Below are 24,256 nucleotides of genomic sequence, written 5' to 3'. Positions count from 1 at the left end.
AAAAGGCCGAGAAGCGATAACCAGAATTGGTTTCGGCCTACGGTGCCACCCTCGGATCCTGAAAAGTCCATTTGTGGAGATGGCCACCTGGACTCCCGTTAAGAAGACATGTTGTCAACCTCTAGATCCCTTACATGCCTGCACTTTTCGGCTTGCTGCTGCAGCAATCCACGCGTTTTAGATCTGCATGACTCCAACTATTTTAGCACAGCACCCTCACCCCCTGCTGTTCCCACCCGCCTCAACACCGGTGGAAAGGAGGAGAACCAATTAAGGGTGGAACGAGCAGCTGTCTACCCTTAGCAGGAGTGTTGCTGATTACTTACCTTTCCTGCTGCTGCTGGCTGTCCAGCAGCAGACTGAAGGTGGCTGCTGCCGTGCGCTGGTATATAAAGGCTCAGAGCCTATTATGACATGCGCAGCCAGTGTTCCATTGCCACATTCCATCTACTCCAGGCAGGATAGCTGGCTGGTTGAACGGCACTGAGAAGCTCACAGAGACCGCCATAAGCAACAGTTTAAAAGAATGCCACAGACTAATCAACCAAACTTTTTGGGTTGGGTTATTTTTTATAGTCTGCAGGCGTTAAATGAAAGAAGTCAGTGTTCCACCAGAGGGAGACAACGTTTCAGAAAAGGCATTGGAGCAAGCCAAAAAAGACATTTTAAGTGCAGCAGAGTAACCAGCGCACATACCTGTTAGCTCAGGTGAGTTTAAATGGCTGCTGTTGATAACAAGGGCATTTGCTAAATAGATGGTGTGTGTGCAACAATATACTGAAAGAACAATTATATTGTGCAGCTTATCTCACCACCTGTAATTAGTTAGGTGAAAGCTCCAAAATGCTTGCCTAATATGGCTGTTTATCCAAAAGGAAGTAAAGAGGGAGAGCTAGATAGATAGCATTGCATTACAGTACATGGCTATGCAATGCAGAGTTGCTGAAGTTGAACCAAAATGAGTTTGTCATCTGGCTTCTGCAACTTTTAACATGAAAAATACAATTAGGAGAAGAAAAGCAAAGCCAAAAAGTCCATCCAAAAATCCGACAAACAAGCAAAAGCAACAAAATGCATTGAATTCAATTTTTTCTGATTTTAGAAACTGCATTAAAGAATGAGTGCACTGGTCCTGGAAATGCTGCAATACCAGGTCAATGCGTGGAGTGGACAGAGCAAGCTCTTTTACCATCTCCCTGTTCTAAAAATCCATTTAATATATGGTCCCCAGATAGGGGACGTATCAGATATTAAACTGATAAGAACAGATACTACACTTGATCTTAGCCAAAAGGCCGAGAAGCGATAACCAGAATTGGTTTCGGCCTACGGTGCCACCCTCGGATCCTGAAAAGTCCATTTGTGGAGATGGCCACCTGGACTCCCGTTAAGAAGACATGTTGTCAACCTCTAGATCCCTTACATGCCTGCACTTTTCGGCTTGCTGCTGCAGCAATCCACGCGTTTTAGATCTGCATGACTCCAACTATTTTAGCACAGCACCCTCACCCCCTGCTGTTCCCACCCGCCTCAACACCGGTGGAAGGGAGGAGAACCAATTAAGGGGGGGACGAGCAGCTGTCTACCCTTAGCAGGAGTGTTGCTGATTACTTACCTTTCCTGCTGCTGCTGGCTGTCCAGCAGCAGACTGAAGGTGACTGCTGCCGTGCGCTGGTATATAAAGGCTCAGAGCCTATTATGACACGCGCAGCCAGTGTTCCATTGCCACATTCCATCTACTGCAGGCAGGATACCTGGCTGGTTGAACGGCACTGAGAAGCTCACAGAGACCGCCATAAGCAACAGTTTAAAAGAATGCCACAGACTAATCAACCAAACTTTTTGGGTTGGGTTATTTTTTATAGTCTGCAGGCGTTAAATGAAAGAAGTCAGTGTTCCACCAGAGGGAGACAACGTTTCAGAAAAGGCATTGGAGCAAGCCAAAAAAGACATTTTAAGTGCAGCAGAGTAACCAGCGCACATACCAGTTAGCTCAGGTGAGTTTAAATGGCTGCTGTTGATAACAAGGGCATTTGCTAAATAGATGGTGTGTGTGCAACAATATACTGAAAGAACAATTATATTGTGCAGCTTATCTCACCACCTGTAATTAGTTAGGTGAAAGCTCCAAAATGCTTGCCTAATATGGCTGTTTATCCAAAAGGAAGTAAAGAGGGAGAGCTAGATAGATAGCATTGCATTACAGTACATGGCTATGCAATGCAGAGTTGCTGAAGTTGAACCAAAATGAGTTTGTCATCTGGCTTCTGCAACTTTTAACATGAAAAATACAATTAGGAGAAGAAAAGCAAAGCCAAAAAGTCCATCCAAAAATCCGACAAACAAGCAAAAGCAACAAAATGCATTGAATTCAATTTTTTCTGATTTTAGAAACTGCATTAAAGAATGAGTGCACTGGTCCTGGAAATGCTGCAATACCAGGTCAATGCGTGGAGTGGACAGAGCAAGCTCTTTTACCATCTCCCTGTTCTAAAAATCCATTTAATATATGGTCCCCAGATAGGGGACGTATCAGATATTAAACTGATAAGAACAGATACTACACTTGATCTTAGCCAAAAGGCCGAGAAGCGATAACCAGAATTGGTTTCGGCCTACGGTGCCACCCTCGGATCCTGAAAAGTCCATTTGTGGAGATGGCCACCTGGACTCCCGTTAAGAAGACATGTTGTCAACCTCTAGATCCCTTACATGCCTGCACTTTTCGGCTTGCTGCTGCAGCAATCCACGCGTTTTAGATCTGCATGACTCCAACTATTTTAGCACAGCACCCTCACCCCCTGCTGTTCCCACCCGCCTCAACACCGGTGGAAGGGAGGAGAACCAATTAAGGGGGGGACGAGCAGCTGTCTACCCTTAGCAGGAGTGTTGCTGATTACTTACCTTTCCTGCTGCTGCTGGCTGTCCAGCAGCAGACTGAAGGTGGCTGCTGCCGTGCGCTGGTATATAAAGGCTCAGAGCCTATTATGACACGCGCAGCCAGTGTTCCATTGCCACATTCCATCTACTGCAGGCAGGATACCTGGCTGGTTGAACGGCACTGAGAAGCTCACAGAGACCGCCATAAGCAACAGTTTAAAAGAATGCCACAGACTAATCAACCAAACTTTTTGGGTTGGGTTATTTTTTATAGTCTGCAGGCGTTAAATGAAAGAAGTCAGTGTTCCACCAGAGGGAGACAACGTTTCAGAAAAGGCATTGGAGCAAGCCAAAAAAGACATTTTAAGTGCAGCAGAGTAACCAGCGCACATACCTGTTAGCTCAGGTGAGTTTAAATGGCTGCTGTTGATAACAAGGGCATTTGCTAAATAGATGGTGTGTGTGCAACAATATACTGAAAGAACAATTATATTGTGCAGCTTATCTCACCACCTGTAATTAGTTAGGTGAAAGCTCCAAAATGCTTGCCTAATATGGCTGTTTATCCAAAAGGAAGTAAAGAGGGAGAGCTAGATAGATAGCATTGCATTACAGTACATGGCTATGCAATGCAGAGTTGCTGAAGTTGAACCAAAATGAGTTTGTCATCTGGCTTCTGCAACTTTTAACATGAAAAATACAATTAGGAGAAGAAAAGCAAAGCCAAAAGTCCATCCAAAAATCCGACAAACAAGCAAAAGCAACAAAATGCATTGAATTCAATTTTTTCTGATTTTAGAAACTGCATTAAAGAATGAGTGCACTGGTCCTGGAAATGCTGCAATACCAGGTCAATGCGTGGAGTGGACAGAGCAAGCTCTTTTACCATCTCCCTGTTCTAAAAATCCATTTAATATATGGTCCCCAGATAGGGGACGTATCAGATATTAAACTGATAAGAACAGATACTACACTTGATCTTAGCCAAAAGGCCGAGAAGCGATAACCAGAATTGGTTTCGGCCTACGGTGCCACCCTCGGATCCTGAAAAGTCCATTTGTGGAGATGGCCACCTGGACTCCCGTTAAGAAGACATGTTGTCAACCTCTAGATCCCTTACATGCCTGCACTTTTCGGCTTGCTGCTGCAGCAATCCACGCGTTTTAGATCTGCATGACTCCAACTATTTTAGCACAGCACCCTCACCCCCTGCTGTTCCCACCCGCCTCAACACCGGTGGAAGGGAGGAGAACCAATTAAGGGGGGACGAGCAGCTGTCTACCCTTAGCAGGAGTGTTGCTGATTACTTACCTTTCCTGCTGCTGCTGGCTGTCCAGCAGCAGACTGAAGGTGACTGCTGCCGTGCGCTGGTATATAAAGGCTCAGAGCCTATTATGACACGCGCAGCCAGTGTTCCATTGCCACATTCCATCTACTGCAGGCAGGATACCTGGCTGGTTGAACGGCACTGAGAAGCTCACAGAGACCGCCATAAGCAACAGTTTAAAAGAATGCCACAGACTAATCAACCAAACTTTTTGGGTTGGGTTATTTTTTATAGTCTGCAGGCGTTAAATGAAAGAAGTCAGTGTTCCACCAGAGGGAGACAACGTTTCAGAAAAGGCATTGGAGCAAGCCAAAAAAGACATTTTAAGTGCAGCAGAGTAACCAGCGCACATACCTGTTAGCTCAGGTGAGTTTAAATGGCTGCTGTTGATAACAAGGGCATTTGCTAAATAGATGGTGTGTGTGCAACAATATACTGAAAGAACAATTATATTGTGCAGCTTATCTCACCACCTGTAATTAGTTAGGTGAAAGCTCCAAAATGCTTGCCTAATATGGCTGTTTATCCAAAAGGAAGTAAAGAGGGAGAGCTAGATAGATAGCATTGCATTACAGTACATGGCTATGCAATGCAGAGTTGCTGAAGTTGAACCAAAATGAGTTTGTCATCTGGCTTCTGCAACTTTTAACATGAAAAATACAATTAGGAGAAGAAAAGCAAAGCCAAAAGTCCATCCAAAAATCCGACAAACAAGCAAAAGCAACAAAATGCATTGAATTCAATTTTTTCTGATTTTAGAAACTGCATTAAAGAATGAGTGCACTGGTCCTGGAAATGCTGCAATACCAGGTCAATGCGTGGAGTGGACAGAGCAAGCTCTTTTACCATCTCCCTGTTCTAAAAATCCATTTAATATATGGTCCCCAGATAGGGGACGTATCAGATATTAAACTGATAAGAACAGATTTTTCTTTTTTCGAAAGCCCGAATTCGTGTACAAAACCCGAGTGCGCTTAAAAAAGTGACAAGTGCCACAAAAAAAAGTGCACTAGGATGCTGGTCTTCTTGAAACCCTCTCCAAAAGGAGAAGGGTCCCCCAAACCATTCCCCGTCCCTCCGAGCCAGAAGGCCACAGCGAGGAACAGGGACAAATAGCCACCTCCAGCCGGAGCCAGAGGCGACCCAATCTTACCCCCAATACCTGCCCGAGTTCTCACCCGAGCAAGGCACTGGGAGCCAAAGACTGTGCTCCCCTCCCGGAAGAGGGGAGCCAACAACGCTCTCCTCCCGAAAGAGGAGAGCCAGTGGGGTTCAGGGGGGAGCGGAACCTGATGGCCACACACTCCCCCCCTAGACCTGCCAAGAGAGGAACCCGTAAGGGAACCGCATCCCGACAAAATCCTAGTAAGGACGTGGACACACGTGAAAAAGTGGACACACAGTGACAAAAAAAAATTAAATAAATAGTGAAGGTTTCACAGTATAATACTGCCCGGACCTTCGACCGTGAATTGAAAAATTCCCCATCCTAAGGCCAGAAGGCCCGGAATAAGGGTGTGTGTGAAGAAAGAAATATTGAAGTGCTAGTGCAAATGTGCCATAAACTCAAGTGGGGTTCCCAATCCCAGTGAGTTAAGGCACCCCAGGGTCACCACTCCTGGGGCACTTCACACTTCGGGCTTTCGATCTTCCCCGGCCCAATGGCGTCGATCCTGGGGGGCCATGCTTTCCACCAGATGACTATATTAGCCACCTGGCGTACTAACAAGCGCCTAAACCCCAGTGTGCATAATGTATCAATCTACTAGGGCGGCCAACATCCAAAACCGCCTTTTCGAAAGATACTACACTTGATCTTAGCCAAAAGGCCGAGAAGCGATAACCAGAATTGGTTTCGGCCTACGGTGCCACCCTCGGATCCTGAAAAGTCCATTTGTGGAGATGGCCACCTGGACTCCCGTTAAGAAGACATGTTGTCAACCTCTAGATCCCTTACATGCCTGCACTTTTCGACTTGCTGCTGCAGCAATCCACGCGTTTTAGATCTGCATGACTCCAACTATTTTAGCACAGCACCCTCACCCCCTGCTGTTCCCACCCGCCTCAACACCGGTGGAAGGGAGGAGAACCAATTAAGGGGGGGACGAGCAGCTGTCTACCCTTAGCAGGAGTGTTGCTGATTACTTACCTTTCCTGCTGCTGCTGGCTGTCCAGCAGCAGACTGAAGGTGACTGCTGCCGTGCGCTGGTATATAAAGGCTCAGAGCCTATTATGACACGCGCAGCCAGTGTTCCATTGCCACATTCCATCTACTGCAGGCAGGATACCTGGCTGGTTGAACGGCACTGAGAAGCTCACAGAGACCGCCATAAGCAACAGTTTAAAAGAATGCCACAGACTAATCAACCAAACTTTTTGGGTTGGGTTATTTTTTATAGTCTGCAGGCGTTAAATGAAAGAAGTCAGTGTTCAACCAGAGGGAGACAACGTTTCAGAAAAGGCATTGGAGCAAGCCAAAAAAGACATTTTAAGTGCAGCAGAGTAACCAGCGCACATACCTGTTAGCTCAGGTGAGTTTAAATGGCTGCTGTTGATAACAAGGGCATTTGCTAAATAGATGGTGTGTGTGCAACAATATACTGAAAGAACAATTATATTGTGCAGCTTATCTCACCACCTGTAATTAGTTAGGTGAAAGCTCCAAAATGCTTGCCTAATATGGCTGTTTATCCAAAAGGAAGTAAAGAGGGAGAGCTAGATAGATAGCATTGCATTACAGTACATGGCTATGCAATGCAGAGTTGCTGAAGTTGAACCAAAATGAGTTTGTCATCTGGCTTCTGCAACTTTTAACATGAAAAATACAATTAGGAGAAGAAAAGCAAAGCCAAAAAGTCCATCCAAAAATCCGACAAACAAGCAAAAGCAACAAAATGCATTGAATTCATTTTTTTCTGATTTTAGAAACTGCATTAAAGAATGAGTGCACTGGTCCTGGAAATGCTGCAATACCAGGTCAATGCGTGGAGTGGACAGAGCAAGCTCTTTTACCATCTCCCTGTTCTAAAAATCCATTTAATATATGGTCCCCAGATAGGGGACGTATCAGATATTAAACTGATAAGAACAGATACTACACTTGATCTTAGCCAAAAGGCCGAGAAGCGATAACCAGAATTGGTTTCGGCCTACGGTGCCACCCTCGGATCCTGAAAAGTCCATTTGTGGAGATGGCCACCTGGACTCCCGTTAAGAAGACATGTTGTCAACCTCTAGATCCCTTACATGCCTGCACTTTTTGGCTTGCTGCTGCAGCAATCCACGCGTTTTAGATCTGCATGACTCCAACTATTTTAGCGCAGCACCCTCACCCCCTGCTGTTCCCACCCGCCTCAACACCGGTGGAAGGGAGGAGAACCAATTAAGGGGGGACGAGCAGCTGTCTACCCTTAGCAGGAGTGTTGCTGATTACTTACCTTTCCTGCTGCTGCTGGCTGTCCAGCAGCAGACTGAAGGTGGCTGCTGCCGTGCGCTGGTATATAAAGGCTCAGAGCCTATTATGACACGCGCAGCCAGTGTTCCATTGCCACATTCCATCTACTGCAGGCAGGATACCTGGCTGGTTGAACGGCACTGAGAAGCTCACAGAGACCGCCATAAGCAACAGTTTAAAAGAATGCCACAGACTAATCAACCAAACTTTTTGGGTTGGGTTATTTTTTATAGTCTGCAGGCGTTAAATGAAAGAAGTCAGTGTTCAACCAGAGGGAGACAACGTTTCAGAAAAGGCATTGGAGCAAGCCAAAAAAGACATTTTAAGTGCAGCAGAGTAACCAGCGCACATACCTGTTAGCTCAGGTGAGTTTAAATCGCTGCTGTTGATAACAAGGGCATTTGGTAAATAGATGGTGTGTGTGCAACAATATACTGAAAGAACAATTATATTGTGCTGCTTATCTCACCACCTGTAATTAGTTAGGTGAAAGCTCCAAAATGCTTGCCTAATATGGCTGTTTATCCAAAAGGAAGTAAAGAGGGAGAGCTAGATAGATAGCATTGCATTACATTACATGGCTATGCAATGCAGAGTTGCTGAAGTTGAACCAAAATGAGTTTGTCATCTGGCTTCTGCAACTTTTAACATGAAAAATACAATGAGGAGAAGAAAAGCAAAGCCAAAAAGTCCATCCAAAAATCTGACAAACAAGCAAAATGAACAAAAAACATTGAATTCAATTCTTTCTGATTTTAGAAACTGCATTAAAGAATGAGTGCACTGGTCCTGGAAATGCTGCAATACCAGGTCAATGCGTGGAGTGGACAGAGCAAGCTCTTTTACCATCTCTCTGTTCTAAAAATCCATTTAATATATGGTCCCCAGATAGGGGACGTATCAGATATTAAACTGATAAGAACAGATTTTTTTTTTTTTTTTTTTTTTTTAAAACCACTCAGGTTTAGATATAAGCAAACAGTTAACCAGACTTCGTCATAAGTTATACTGCCACTTCATAAACATCATTGTGGTTTCTTTATTAAAGTATTATTCAACAAAAATACAAACAAGTAATCCTATGCCAGAGAAATTTCCAGAAAAAATATCAACGGTATTTAACCATATCCTGCCACTTAAGGTATTTCCACACACCTTCAGAATCTGTTCCACCACCACCACCTTCTCTTGTATCCCACAAATAGATTACATATAGTTTTGCTAAGATCAACCTAATACAATCATTTACTGTTAAATTTACTCTTTTAAACACACACAAATTTCTCACATCCCATAAGCTCTCCTGCACACACACCATAATAAACCACATCATCCTTTCTAGGCCACGACGACTAGCACCAAAACCAAACATAGCCACTCTCCAATCAATAAACTTCACACCAGCAACCCCTTTACACAGTCCACCCACACCTTTCCACACATCATACGCAAAATTACAATCCCACATAAGGTGCCTCACCGTCTCATTCGCTCCACAACCATCCCTTGGACATACTGCAGATCTTATGAGATCTCTTTTCTTCTGAAAATCCCTCACTGGCAAAATATTATGAAGGCCCATCCATACTATATCTCGCTGTCTATTCGACACACCTTGAATGCTTAACTTCTTCCATACCCGCGCAACTTCCATAGAACGCAATCCCACCACATTACTCTCACACTCATTCACACACATCTTCCCCATCACCTTCTTAACCAACATAAAGTCTTTCATTGCAACTGCTAACAAATCATTCTTCCTCACAAACTTCTCAATCAAACCATACCACTCAGGACGCTTAAAAGCAACAGGCACATTCTTATCACGCTTCACCCAATTCAGACCATACAGCATCCATCCAGCCAAATACTTACACATAAATGCCCCTTTATTATTCTTCCCAATCAAAATGACCATAGTCTTAATAAAATGCAATGTTAGAAACACTTCAATATTCAGAAACTTCAGTCCCCCATACAAATATTGCTTAAACAAAATCTCTCTCTTAAGTCTTTCCATCCTACTGCCCCAAAAAAACACAAAAATTAGTTTCTCCACTTTTTTAATTTTACTATAGGGCACTGGAAAAATACAAGAAACATAAAGCAAAATAGGGAGAATAACAGCCTTAATAATAAGAACCTTCCCTACCAAAGACAAAGAACGTAACTTCCAAAAATTCATCTTCCGCACAATCCGCTCACCACATTCATCCCAACTCTCATAACCTTTCAAATCATCATTAAAAAAAACTCCCAACACTTTAATTGCACCATCCACACCAGCCACACCATCCATCTTAATCCTATTGTCACCAAAACATTTAAACATGCATTTGTTCCAATTCACACGAAACGCTGACGCGCCACAAAAAAAATTCAACAACAATTTTACTCTCTCCATAGAGGCCACACTCTCACTCACCACTACTACATCATCCATATATCCTAAGACTTTCACAGTCATTCCACCACTCCCTGGCACTAACAAGCCACGCACCACTTTCTCTTTCCGAATCATACACAGCAGTGGCTCAATCACACACACAAATAATACCGGTGACATGGGACAACCTTGCCTCACACCAGACCTAATACACACTTTCTCACTCAAAAACCCATTCACCAGAAATTCACTCACCACCTCCCCATACAATCCTCTCACGGCACGCACAAATTTCTCCGGAAAACCCATTCTACGCAAAACCTCAAATAGAAACACATGAGACACGCGATCAAACGCCTTTTCAAAGTCAACAGCCATCACCATACACTTCTGCTTTCTTACTTTACAATCCCACAACACATCTCTTAAAAGACACAGATTATCCGTCATACATCTACCAGGCACTGCACACACTTGATCTTTACCAATCACATCAGCTACAACCACACGCATCCGACACGCCAAAATTTTACTGAATACCTTGTAATCGGCGTTCAGAAGCGTAATTGGCCTCCAATTACTCAAACACCTTTTATCCCCTTTCTTATGGATTAAGACCACCACTCCCTCCTTCATTGAACCCGCAAGCATCCCATTCTCCCACATAAACTGACACACTTCCACTAAATCCATACCCATCACTTCCCACATCATAACATATAGCTCCACAGGCAAACCATCCTTCCCAGGCGTCACATTTTTCCTTGCACCAAACACCGCTTTCTTAACTTCCTCCTCAATCACTGCCTCACATAGACCAGAACATCCATCCTTATCCACCTTACAATCCAAAGTCTTAAGCACTTCTTCTTTCAAACTCTCATCCACCCACTTCCTGCCAAACAACTCAGCATAAAACGTGACCACTTCCTTCATTACATCCTCCCCACTCACACAAACACCATCCACATCAAAAATCTCCTCCATACCCTCCTTCTTACCATTTATTTTTTTAAAGAAATATCTTGAACACTTTTCATCTTTATCAAGATGGACCACCTTTGACCTAAAAATTATTTCCCTTCCCTTCCTCTCCAAAGTCCTCTTCAAATCCTCTCTCGCACTTCTTAACAAATCATCCACATCCACACCACACATCCTCATTTTCTCCAGCCATTCCACCCTCATCATTAAATCTTTATATTGACTCCTAACCATGGCAGCCTTTTTATAGCCCCATCGACGAAAAAACTTTTGCACTTCATACTTCATCCAATCCCACCACACCAACACACTTTCAAACTTACTCTTTTGAGATTTACACCAACTATATTTTTTCTTAAAATCATTCACAATTCTCTCATCCTCAAGCAAACTCACATTCAATTTCCACACACCTCTCCCATGCACCCGCCTTAAATCCCCTCTAAACTCACCTTTCAGGCACACATGGTCCGAAAAAGGAACTGAAAATTGAGAAAAACCATCACATATTATATTTTTAGAAAAAAACATCCTATCAATCCTAGATGTTATCCCACCCCTGTCAGCTTTATAGGTTGGTGGTGGTGGCTTCCCCAAATAAACCTCAGCAGCATCAAAAAAGAAAAAATCAGAAATAATGTTTGCCAATTTTTTTCCTGAGGCATCAACTTTCCCCTCAGTTACACAGTTAAAATCACCTGTTACTATCACAGGGATCCTACCAGGTAATTCTAAACATAATTTATCTAATAAACTTAACCTGTCTTCTTTTTTTGTAGGACCATAAATATTTATAATTTTAACTTTCCACCCCCTCCCACACACAACTGCAGAGATGCAACGACCCACCTCTATTACCTTATAACATTCAAAAACAAAATTTCTATTATTTAATACTATCCCAACTCCATCATTTTTATTCCCACTAGAGCCAGACCAGATATGCTGGCCATATGGCCAATCAGCGTTTTCCAGGGGTTCTTCTATACCACACTCCTGTAGACACATAATATCAAAAGAATGGTTATGTAAGAAGTCCAGAATCACAGATCTTCTAACTCTAGACTTTAAAAGTCTTACATTAAGGGACGCAATGTCCCAATTTAGTTTAGAGACCATTCTTTGGCTCAAAAACCAGAAACACCAGTCTCAGCAAAACAACATGCCTTCCTTATCCTTTGTCATCCGGCGAACTCCCACTTAGCTGAAAGATAGTGGACTCCAAATTCTCCTCCAGGTAAGCCGTTGACGCAGGAGAAAGAGAAACCACTGGGTAATCCCGCTCACTCACCGGACTTGCCACGCATTGGCTACTTGATGGTTCAGACAACCGGGCCCTTTTATTCTTAGCGCGGTCCGGTTCCTCAGAAGACCTCACCCCAGTCTCAGTGAAGTCTCCTTGACCTCCAGCTCCCTCTTCATCCATACTTTCACTGCTCCAACTGAGAGCCGGGTCCCCTGGGATTTCCAAGGCTCCCTCACGTTCTTCACAAAAGGAGTCAATGAAACCCCCCTGATAGGAAGAAATGTCCATCTCAGCTGCCAGAACCTCTTCCACTCTCCCGGGCTCCACCAGTAGGTCAGCAGACGCCCTCACTGGAGCAGTCTCCACACGCTGTTCCACTACCTTCACCCTGGAAGAAACTGCGGCCTCAGGTGCCACACTCTTAGGCCTCGGAGAGTTCGAGACCACCTCAGAGTATGCCCTTGCCTTGCCCTCGTTCGCACGACGAGTACAATCCTTAAAGGCATGCCCCTCCATACCACAAGCATTGCAAACAATTGGATTGGTACAGTCCTTAGCAACATGCCCACTTTGGTTGCACTTGGAGCAAACAGGCACAGCAGTACAAACCTCTTGTAAGTGTCCGTACTTCTTACATTTCCTGCAAAAAACTGGGGCCTCAGGAAAGAAGAGAATACCCCTATCTCTCCCGATAGAGAAACTTTGGGGAGGGTAATGAACACCTCCAGGCTCCAAAGAACTTTCCCCAAATCTGACAAAATATCTGTATTTGCCAGTCCATAAGTTCTCCTCGTTCATGATTTTGTGACTGTTGCTCACAAAGTCACAATGCCTTTTAAGAAAAGTCGCAATGTCATGTTCGTGCACAAAGGGATTATACATAAATATGACTAGGGGAACATCACCTTTGGAGTACAAGACTGTAAAAGTCAAACCATGCAAGGTTGGATTCTTCTCCTGCTCCCTCAACTTCTTATACAGGTTCCGGCAAGCCGCCATAGATTGCAGCACCAAGACATACCGTCCTTCTTTCCGGGATTCCTGCAGGCAGACGATGTTTTCTCTTGTCACTTCCAGGATTTTGAAGATCACCTCGTGCACCATATACGACAGATTGAAACGCTCTCTGACAGCAGCATCAACTTCAATGCGGAATGCATAGCGAACCCGATTGTCATCGGTCCCAGCATAGCGTATCTTCACGCCCATTATGATCACTCTCTCGTTCCTCCTCGTTCTCCCCCTAAAGCAGTAACCGGCTTAAGCCATCAAGATGGCGATGCCGGAAGGCCAAGGGAAAACACTCAAGGACCCCAGACAAGACACTTGATCTTAGCCAAAAGGCCGAGAAGCGATAACCAGAATTGGTTTCGAACTACGGAGCCACCCAAGGATCCTGAAAAGTCCATTTGTGGAGATGAGCTCCTGGACTCCCGTTAAGAAGACATGTTGTCAACCTCTAGATCCCTTACATGCCTGCACTTTTCGGCTTGCTGCTGCTGCAATCCACGCGTTTTAGATCTGCATAACTCCACCTCTTTAAACACAGCACCCTCACCCCCTGCTGTTCCCACCCGCCTCAACACTGTTGGAAGGGAGGAGAACCAATTAAGGCGGGGGGTGGGGTGGAAAGAGCAGCTGTCTACCCTTAGCAGGAGGGCTGCTGATTACTTACCTCTCCTGCTGCTGCTGGCTGTCCAGCAGCAGACTGAAGGTGGCTGCTGCTGTGCGCAGGTATATAAAGGCTCAGAGCCTATTATGTCACGCGTAGCCAGTGTTCCATTGCCACATTCCATCTACTGCAGGCAGGATACCTGGCTGGCTGAATGTCACTGAGAAGCTCACAGAGACCGCCATAAGCAACAGTTTAACAGAATGCCACAGACTAATCAACCAAACTTTTTGGTTTGGGTTCTCTTTTATAGTCTGCAGGCATTAAATGAAAGAAGTCAGTGTTCCAGCAGAGGGAGACAACGTTTCAGAAAAGGCATTGTAGAAAACCAAAAAAGAAATTTTAAGCGCAGCAGAGTAACCAGCGCACATACCTGTTAGCTCAGGTGAGTTTAAAAGGCTGCTGTTGATAACAAGGGCATTTGCTAAATAGATGGTGTGTGTGCAACAATATACTGAAAGGTCAATTATATTGTGCAGCTTATCTCACCACCTGTAGTTATTTACAGTTATATGAAAAAGTGTGGGCACCCCTATTAATCTTAAGCTTAATGTTTTATAAAAATTGGTGTTTTTGCAACACCTATTTCAGTTTGATATATGTAATAATTGTTGGACACAGTAATGTTTCTGCCTTGAAATGAGGTTTATTGTACTAACAGAAAATGTGCAATCTGCATTCAAACAAAATTTGACAGGTGCATAAGTATGGGCACCTCACGAGAAAAGTGACATTAATATTTAGTAGATCCTCCTTTTGCAAAAATAACAGCCTCTAGTCGCTTCCTGTAGCTTTCAATGATTTCCTGGATCTTGCATGAAGGTATTTTTGACCATTCCTCTTTACAAAACAATTCCAGTTCAGTTAAGTTTGATGGTCGCCGAGCATGGACAGCCCTCTTCAAATGATCCCACAGATGTTCAATGATATTCAGGTCTGGGGACTGGGATGGCCATTCCAGAACATTGTAATTGTTCCTCTGCATGAATGCCTGAGTAGATGTGGAGCAGTGTTTTGGATCATTGTCTTGCTGAAAGATCCATCCCCTGCATAACTTCAACTTTGTCACTGATTCTTGAACATTATCGTCAAGAATCTGCTGATACTGAGTGGAATCCATGCGTCCCTCAACTTTAACAAGATTCCCGGTGCCGGCATTGGCCACACAGCCCCAAAGCATGATGGAACCTCCACCAAATTTTACTGTGGGTAGCAAGTGTTTTTCTTGGAATGCTGTGTTTTTTTGCTGCCATGCATAACGCCTTTTTGTATGACCAAACAACTCAATCTTGGTTTCATCAGTCCACAGGACCTTCTTCCAAAAAGAAATTGGCTTCTCCAAATGTGCTTTTGCATACCTCAGCCGACTCTGTTTGTGGCGTGCTTGCAGAAACGGCTTCTTTCGCATCACTCTCCCATACAGCTTCTCCTTGTGCAAAGTGCGTTGTATAGTTGACCGATGCACAGTGACACCATCTGCAGCAAGTTGATGCTGCAGCTCTCTGGAGGTGGTCTGAGGATTGTCCTTGACTGATCTCACCATTCTTCTTCTCTGCCTTTCTGATGTTTTTCTTGGCCTGCCACTTCTGGCCTTAACAAGAACTGTCCCTGTGTACTTCCATTTCCTTACTATGTTCCTCACAGTGGAAACTGACAGGTTAAATCTCTGAGACAGCTTTTTGTTTCCTTCCCCTGAACAACTATGTTGAATAATCTTTGTTTTCAGATCATTTGACAGTTGTTTTGAGGAGCCCATGTTGCCACTCTTCAGAGGAGATTTAAACAGGAGAACAACTTGCAAGTGACCACTTTAAGTAGCTTTTCTCATGATTGTATACACCTGGCTATGAAGTTCAAAGCTCAATGAGGTTACAGAACCAAAAAAAGTGCTTTAGTAAGTCAGTAAAAAGTAGGTAGGAGTATTTAAAACAAGAAAATGATAAGGGTGCCCATACTTATGCACCTGTCAAATTTTGTTTGAATGCAGATTGCACATTTTCTGTTAGTACAATAAACCTCATTTCAAGGCAGAAACATTACTGTGTCCAACAATTATTACATATATCAAACTGAAATAGCTGTTGCAAAAACACCAATTTTTATAAAACATTAAGCTTAAGATTAATAGGGGTGCCCAAACTTTTTCATATAACTGTAGGTGAAAGCTCCAAATGCTTGCCTAATATGTCTGTTTATCCAAAAGGAAGTAAAGAGGGAGAGCTAGAAAGATAGCATTGCATTACATTACATGGCAATGCAATGCACAGTTGCTGAAGTTGAACCAAAATGAGCTTGTCATCTGGCTTCTGCAACTTTGAACATGAAAAATCCAATGAGGAGAAGAAAAGCAAAGCCAAAGAGTCCATCCCAAAATCCGACAAACAAGCAAAATGAACAAAAAACATTGAATTCAATTCTTTCTGATTTTAGAAACTGCATTAAAGAAGGGGTGCACCGGTCCTGGAGATACTGCAATACCAGGTCAATGCGTGGAGTGGACAGAGCAAGCTCTTTTTCCATCTCCCTGTTCTAAAAATCCATTTAATATATGGTCCCCAGATAGGGGACGTATCAGATATTAAACTGATAAGAACAGATTTTTTTTTAATTTGGCTATCCCCTCACAGGGATAAAACCAGTTTTATTTAAAAATTACACAGATGTACAGAAATAAAAGCAACATTTTACATCATTACAAATTTTTATACATTGTCTCGAAACATACGAGACTTAAAAACATAAATTATTCAAATAGGATAAAAATTTGCATATATTCAAATTAATAAAATGTTACAAAAATTCAAAATGTGTTCCATACATTGACATCCCATTTTAGGGAGATATTTGGATTATTTTTTTTATCTAATAAAAAATATACATACATTTCACTTAAACAAAAACTAAAAACATCATTTAAAGACAATTCATCATGATTAAAAATTAAAATATTTCGGGCTTTCCAGAGAGCTATTTTGGCGCAATTTATTGTCTTCCATGCCATAATTTTTTGGTCTTCTGTTGGGCATTCCATAAGTCCATAAAGTATTGTGGCGTAGTTAAAGTCTTTGAGGTCTGCCACTTTTTCCATCAGAGGGAGCAATTTTCTCCAGAACGCTTTTGCAAAAGGACAAGTCCATATTAGATGTTTCACTGATTCCTCCTCTTGACATCCGCTTCTTGGGCAAATGGCAGACCTCACGAGTCCTCTTCTATGTTGGAATGCCCGGCACGGAAGACATTGGTGTGCGCAGCTCCAAGCCAAATCTTTCTGTATATTAAAAAGATATTTTGCATTAATGACTTTCCATATATTCAATATTTGTTCATCATCATAGCGCTCAATGTTACATAACTCTTCATTTTTACAAAGACTTTTAATTAATTTCTTACTATTTTGTAGATCTCCCGCTTCTTTACCCCCTAAATTAAAATGAATCACTATTTTTTCTAAAATTAAATAATGCGTTGGCAGTTTAAAAGCATATGGAGATGATAAAACCGTTTCAAACCACCCAAACTTTCTCATAAAAAAAACAGTGTTATAACGCATAAAAAAGGACCAATAGTGATTTTTAAAAAGGGCATTAAAACAGAAGCAAAAAAATGTAATTAAAAGGAATCTACTAAAATCTGGAAAGTCTTTCCCACCTTTGAGCTTTGGTTTTGTTACAATTTCTCTTTTTAATTTCTCCATCTTAGAACTCCAGAAAAAAGTAAAACATGCTTTAGTGATCTTTTTTAAAATATTTACTGGGGGAGGGAAAACCAAACTCAAATACAATAAAAGAGGCAAAATGACCATTTTTATAATTAATACTTTACCCTCCATCGTTAATTTTCTCATATTCCACATACATATTTTCGTATTCACTTTCTGAGCTACCGCCTCCCAGTTATTTAGACCATTATTGGATTCACAGAAAAAAATACCTAAAATATTAATAGAGTCAGTTATTGGAATAAAAACATCGTGTAAAATCATCTCCCCAATATTTAAAATACTACTCTTATTAAAATTAACCTTAAAACCAGAAGCTGTACAAAAGGATTGGATCTGTTTGAGTGAGTTTTGTAGTGATGGTGCATCTCGGCAAAGGACCGCCACATCGTCCATGTAACCCACCACTTTTGCTTCTGTTCCTTTGCTTCCAGGTAGAGGGATACCACATATTTGTCTATCTCTACGGATTGCACATAAAAGTGGCTCAAGAGCACAAATAAAAAGTAGTGGGGACAGGGGGCACCCCTGTTTTACCCCTGATTTTAAAAAAACATCTTGTGTCTTAAAACCATTTACTAAAATCTTACTTGTGCAGTCCTTATAAAACGCTTTAAGAGATAATAAAAACCTTTCTGGTATGCCCATTTTTTCTAAAACCTTAAAAAGATAAAAATGAGAAATCTGATCAAAAGCTTTTTCGAAGTCAATTGATAAAATTGCCATCTTCCCTTTTCTGTTTTTAATGTCTTCAATACAGTCTTTAACAAGGTTTAGATTGTCCCAGATACTGCGCTCAGGCACACCACATACTTGGTTTGAGTGGATTATTTTTCCTATAATTTTTTTAAGGCGGTTTGCACAAATTTTTGCCATTATTTTATAGTCACAGTTTAGTAGGGTTATAGGTCTCCAGTTTTTTAAGTCTGTCTTATCACCTTTCTTATATAATAATGAGACCTCCCCTTTTTTCCAGGATTTTAATAAAACCTTATCATTAAAAACTTCAGTAAAAACATAAAACAGATCCTCTTTTAAAATATCATAAAATTTTACATAAAACTCTATAGGAATACCGTCTGATCCAGGGACTTTTCCAATTTTAAAACTTTTTATGGCTTGTAAAATTTCTTCTTCTGTTATGTTTTGTGATAAAAACTCTTTGGAGGCGGTATCTAAAACAGATGTTATTTCTTCTAGAGAATTTTGCATTATATTTTCATCTATTCTTTTATCATTAAAAAGATTAAAATAGTAACCATGTACCTTTTCCAAAATTTTTCCCATATTTTTCTCTCCATCTATATCTTCAGTTACTGTTTTTTTCTCTCTAATTTTTTTAAAAAAATATCTAGAACATTTTTCGTCTTCCTCCACGTGTTTTATTCTGGAGCGGAAAATGAGCTCTTTCCCTTTTTGTTCTAGTGATTTTGTTATTTCTTCTTTCAGTATTTTAATATCTTTTTCTACTTCTAGACCATTTTCTCTAAGTTTATATAAGGTCTGTAACCGGGTATTTAAAATATTATATAATTCTAGCTTTTCTTTTGCTTTATATATGCTTTTCTTAATAAAAAAATCTTTTATTTTTTTTTTCATTTTATCCCACCAGGCACTTATAGGGACATTTACATCTTTCTTCCTCCTGCAGTTTTTATAAAATTCAATAAAATCCGATAAAATCTTAGAATCATTTAAAAGGGATACATTCATTTTCCAAGTTTTTTTCCCATATTTTTTATTAGCATTAATTTTTACACTAAAAGATAAAAATTTATGATCTGAGAAGATATTATCGTGGGTTTCGCATTTATCAGGTAAAATTTGTTCTGAACCGAATATAAAATCTATTCTTGAACTGCAATTTAAATTGCTCCAGGTAAAGCCGGCCTCTACTGAACTAGTCTTGTTGCATTCTTTATAAATATCAACAAGTCTAAAATCACTTAAAATATAACTTAACATACCGGAAGTTTTATCATAGTTTCTACTTACGGCTGTAGAGCGCCGACTTTCACCCTTTAAAATACAATTAAAATCACCTGCCAAGATAAAAGGTTCAGAGGTATTAATAAATAATGGTAAAATCTCTAACATGTCAGCTCTTTCATTTTTATCTGGGGACCCATAAAAATTTAAAAATTGCCATTTTACACCATTAATAAAAGCTTTAACTAATAACATACGACCTGGTAAAATCTCTTGGATAAAATCAATTTGAACGTTTCCCTTAAAAAGTATAGCTATCCCTGCTGATCCGGTAACATTTGACCCGGACCACACTGATGGGCCACATTTCCAATCCTCTTTGTATTTTTTGTAGGATACTGTGTGCGGGATATTGCATTCCTGTAAAAAGAATACGGAAGCCGTAAGACAAGTTAAAAAATTAAATAATGTTACTCTTCTGGTTTTTGATTTTAGACCCCTCACATTGAGGGAAATGCCCTTAAGTTCTGCCATTGGAGGAAAGTAAAAAAATTATATAAAACAGAAATACTAAACTTACTTCCTATCCGCTGAACCGGCCAGACCACTTACGCTCGAGCTACTTCCCTCGTCCGAATTTATCGTAAGTAAGGACTCCATGGAGGAGGAACTTGACTCACCAAGACAATGACCCAACGCTACATGTGAGTAGCTTGGGAGACAACTAAGCGGAACAGCACCCTGGGTCTCCATGGGCTGGCCATTCAGATCCTTATCAGGTGGGTCCCCAGGTGGCTCCCCTGCACCCAGGGGAGGCCGACACACAGGGGAAGGTTGTGCACAAGGCAATGTACCCGAGCTCACGGAGCTGGCAAGGCCCGGCTCCCCACCGGGGTCAGCAGGGTCTGGGACCTTTGGGGGACCAACGTCCACCTCCCCACCAGGAGATGTGTCCATCTGATCCCCATCAGCCGCTTCATCCGAACCATCTTTCTTCCCTCTGTTCTTTTTATTGGGACCCACCGTAGTCCAGTTAGCCTCAGACTCAGGCCCAGGAAACCCAGTTTTTGCCTCGGGCTCGGTGTCAACCTTCTGCCGGTCTCTTTTGGTTTTACCGATCATGCCCTTTTGTTCCTTTTCTGCCTTTCTTTTAGCCTCCCTGTTGTCTTGGTGCCAACTTTTCCTCACTGCTTGGGGTTACCCTTCATTACCTCTGAGCTTTCCTCATCACTCGAATCGCCCTCTTTGCTCGCTGAGGCTCCAGGTTGTTGTTCCTCCTCCTGAGGGGTGGTCTGACCTGTTGGTTCATTTTCGGATGTCCTGGCCTTTTCCTTCCATCTCTGTTCGGCCTCCCAGAACCTATGTGGGCATGAAAAATAAAAATGACCAGGTTTTTGGCAGAAATTACATTTTTTATCATGAGGACATTCTTTGGTGTCATGTTCTGTACTAGCACAGTTTCTACAGGTTGCCTCACAGTCATCCTTAAAATGGCCATATTTTCCACAGTTTCTACAAAAGGGTGGCATACCAGAAAAAAAGAAGTCTCCATTTGAGGAACCTATTTTAAAACGTGCAGGAGGGAGTTTCACACCGCCTGGGAAATTAGGGTCTCTTTCACATGTTACTAGAAATTTCCATTTAGACGTCCATATGTGAAACTCATTAAGTACTTTCCCTATACATTTTACACTTTTAAAGTACATTGCAAGAAAACATGTTAGTTCCACTGAAGTAACGAAAGGAGAAAATACTTTAAGGATTACCATTTTTACCTCATCCAGGACGTGCTCGATAACTTGTATCCCTTTTAGAATAGGATTGTTTTTTGCCTTTCTGGCTCTTACCAGGACATCCTGAAAAATGCCTTCCCCGGTGAAGGTGATGTCATAATCGCCACGCCTCGGATAATCCTGGATAGAGAGAATCTCATTCTTCTGCACATGAAAGAGCCCTTCAAGCACGTCCTGGACTACGTACCGCAATTTCCTTTCATCACTTCCGCCCTCTGTGAAATGAATACGGATAGTGTTTTTAAGCCTCGCATAGTGAGGCACGAGGTTGGGGTCAACCTCCATGGTAGCGCAACAAGAAAAAGCAAATCGCAAACCGCTTGCAATCTGCGCCTTTCAGAGTTCTGTAAACAAAAACACCTGAGAGGCTGGGGGGGATCGCAACCCGTTACCCTGGGACTAAGCCCTCTCCCAATAGCAGCAGGCAGGGGAGCCCACCGAAGTGAGTCACCCTGCAAGGCCGAGGAGAGGGGTACCCGAGTACCTTCTGGACCACAGTCGCCTGTACAAGACACTTGACCGCAGCCAAAAGGCCGAGAAGCGATAACCAGAATTGGTTTCGGACTACGGAGCCACCCAAGGATCCTGAAAAGTCCATTTGTGGAGATGAGCTCCTGGACTCCCGTTAAGAAGACATGTTGTCAACCTCTAGATCCCTTACATGCCTGCACTTTTCGGCTTGCTGCTGCTGCAATCCACGCATTTTAGATCTGCATAACTCCACCTCTTTAAACACAGCACCCTCACCCCCTGCTGTTCCCACCCGCCTCAACACCGTTGGAAGGGAGGAGAACCAATTAAGGCGGGGGGTGGGGTGGAACGAGCAGCTGTCTACCCTTAGCAGGAGGGCTGCTGATTACTTACCTCTCCTGCTGCTGCTGGCTGTCCAGCAGCAGACTGAAGGTGGCTGCTGCTGTGCGCAGGTATATAAAGGCTCAGGGCCTAATATGACACGCGCAGCCAGCGTTCCATTGCCACATTCCATCTACTGCAGGCAGGATACCTGGCTGGCTGAATGTCACTGAGAAGCTCACAGAGACCGCCATAAGCAACAGTTTAACAGAATGCCACAGACTAATCAACCAAACTTTTTGGGTTGGGTTCTCTTTTATAGTCTGCAGGCATTAAATGAAAGAAGTCAGTGTTTCAGCAGAGGGAGACAACGTTTCAGAAAAGGCATTGTAGCAAACCAAAAAAGAAATTTTAAGCGCAGCAGAGTAACCAGCGCACATACCTGTTAGCTCAGGTGAGTTTAAAAAGCTGCTGTTGATAACAAGGGCATTTGCTAAATAGATGGTGTGTGTGCAACAATATACTGAAAGGTCAATTATATTGTGCAGCTTATCTCACCACCTGTAGTTATTTAGGTGAAAGCTCCAAAATGCTTGCCTAATATGTCTGTTTATCCAAAAGGAAGTAAAGAGGGAGAGCTAGATAGATAGCATTGCATTACATTACATGGCAATGCAATGCACAATTGCTGAAGTTGAACCAAAATGAGCTTGTCATCTGGCTTCTGCAACTTTGAACATGAAAAATCCAATGAGGAGAAGAAAAGCAAAGCCAAAGAGTCCATCCCAAAATCCGACAAACAAGCAAAATGAACAAAAAACATTGAATTCAATTCTTTCTGATTTTAGAAACTGCATTAAAGAAGGGGTGCACCGGTCCTGGAGATACTGCAATACCAGGTCAATGCGTGGAGTGGACAGAGCAAGCTCTTTTTCCATCTCCCTGTTCTAAAAATCCATTTAATATATGGTCCCCAGATAGGGGACGTATCAGATATTAAACTGATAAGAACAGATTTTTTTTTTTTTTTTTTTTTTTTAAAACCATTCAGGTTTAGTTTTTATATAGCAAAACCGAATATTATTCTTCGAATAATTGCCAAAAACTATTCATCATCATGGTTTTCTCCTCTTTTTTAATTTCAAAAATGATAAATGCTTCAAACTGAAATACATCCAATTATAAGCGACAACATCTCACTCATATAAAATATCTAAACTCATTATCGTAGGCCATAATCCCAATTACATTCAAGTCCTGACACTAACCTTGCTTTTTAACAAAAATAACCTGCAATTCCTAACTATTGCATAATACGTATAAAACATAATTGTTGCACATATTTCCAACATCAGAACTTCTCTTTTACTTTCCTTCCTTCAAACAAAGTAACCTTCTTCTCAGGCACCCAAAAATTCTTTATTTCCACCTCCATTTCTTCCCTCATTTCCTCATTTAAATCATCTAACTCCAAATTCCAGTCAAGAATCTGCTCTTCTTCTTTTTCCTTTACCTTCTCCATTTTCTCCGATTTTCCTCTACCATTGTCACTTGCCTTCCTCACCTTCTTCATATCTTCTTCCATAAAAAAGCTCAGTTTCTCTTTATACCTTTCCACCTTATCTCTTTTCTCGTCGGATCTCACACATGCCACAAAGTCTTCCTGCTTTTCCATCGTAACTTTCCCTCCTTTGCCACCAGTTTCCCAGTAACAAAAGCCTGCTTTCCCTTCTATAAACAGCTTTCCAACCGAAAATTCTTCGTCTTGTTTCATCCACAACAAAAATCTTCTCTTACCATTCCATACTCCGATTCGATTCATATACTCTTTTTGAAACACAACCATCACAGTTCTTAATTTCAGATACCCTAAAACTTCCTCTTGTCCAACGAACGGATCGTCCATGTACACAATAAGGCTCTTCGGTTTCCCAACCACCGAAAAATAAACTCCAAATTCACTCTTCTGTATGCTCCGACCTTCTTGCCATAAGCGAAAGAACTGAAAACATTTCTCTTCATCTCTTAAAGTCACATCAAAAACATTTCTGTTTCTATTTTCCTGCATACAT

At 42.0% G+C, this 24,256-nt stretch overlaps 7 non-coding genes and 2 pseudogenes across 7 annotated transcripts; all 9 read right to left on the bottom strand.

The window, feature by feature from the left end:
- Positions 1–1,116: 1,116 nt before the first annotated feature.
- On the bottom strand, positions 1,117–1,307 carry LOC141219336 (U2 spliceosomal RNA). The gene has a single exon (XR_012287869.1). It is a non-coding gene; the product is annotated as a U2 spliceosomal RNA (small nuclear RNA).
- A 1,098-nt stretch (positions 1,308–2,405) lies between these two features.
- On the bottom strand, positions 2,406–2,596 carry LOC141219335 (U2 spliceosomal RNA). Its single transcript, XR_012287868.1, has one exon. It is a non-coding gene; the product is annotated as a U2 spliceosomal RNA (small nuclear RNA).
- A 1,097-nt stretch (positions 2,597–3,693) lies between these two features.
- On the bottom strand, positions 3,694–3,884 carry LOC141219334 (U2 spliceosomal RNA). Its single transcript, XR_012287867.1, has one exon. It is a non-coding gene; the product is annotated as a U2 spliceosomal RNA (small nuclear RNA).
- Positions 3,885–4,980: 1,096 nt separating this feature from the next.
- LOC141219351 (U2 spliceosomal RNA) lies at positions 4,981–5,162 on the bottom strand. Its single transcript, XR_012287882.1, has one exon. It is a non-coding gene; the product is annotated as a U2 spliceosomal RNA (small nuclear RNA).
- A 794-nt stretch (positions 5,163–5,956) lies between these two features.
- LOC141219370 (U2 spliceosomal RNA) lies at positions 5,957–6,048 on the bottom strand (annotated as a pseudogene).
- Positions 6,049–7,146: 1,098 nt separating this feature from the next.
- On the bottom strand, positions 7,147–7,337 carry LOC141219332 (U2 spliceosomal RNA). Its single transcript, XR_012287866.1, has one exon. It is a non-coding gene; the product is annotated as a U2 spliceosomal RNA (small nuclear RNA).
- A 1,097-nt stretch (positions 7,338–8,434) lies between these two features.
- On the bottom strand, positions 8,435–8,647 carry LOC141219360 (U2 spliceosomal RNA; annotated as a pseudogene).
- Positions 8,648–16,396: 7,749 nt separating this feature from the next.
- On the bottom strand, positions 16,397–16,583 carry LOC141219342 (U2 spliceosomal RNA). The gene has a single exon (XR_012287875.1). It is a non-coding gene; the product is annotated as a U2 spliceosomal RNA (small nuclear RNA).
- Positions 16,584–23,046: 6,463 nt separating this feature from the next.
- Positions 23,047–23,231, bottom strand: LOC141219344 (U2 spliceosomal RNA). The gene has a single exon (XR_012287877.1). It is a non-coding gene; the product is annotated as a U2 spliceosomal RNA (small nuclear RNA).
- Between the last annotated feature and the right edge of the window lie 1,025 nt (positions 23,232–24,256).

The sequence above is a fragment of the Phyllobates terribilis genome, unplaced genomic scaffold (genome assembly GCF_046119375.1).
Source record: "Phyllobates terribilis strain yellow unplaced genomic scaffold, ASM4611937v1 Scaffold_264__1_contigs__length_2628131, whole genome shotgun sequence".
Taxonomy (NCBI): Eukaryota; Metazoa; Chordata; class Amphibia; order Anura; family Dendrobatidae; genus Phyllobates; species Phyllobates terribilis.
This window is presented reverse-complemented; position numbering and strand designations above follow the sequence as displayed.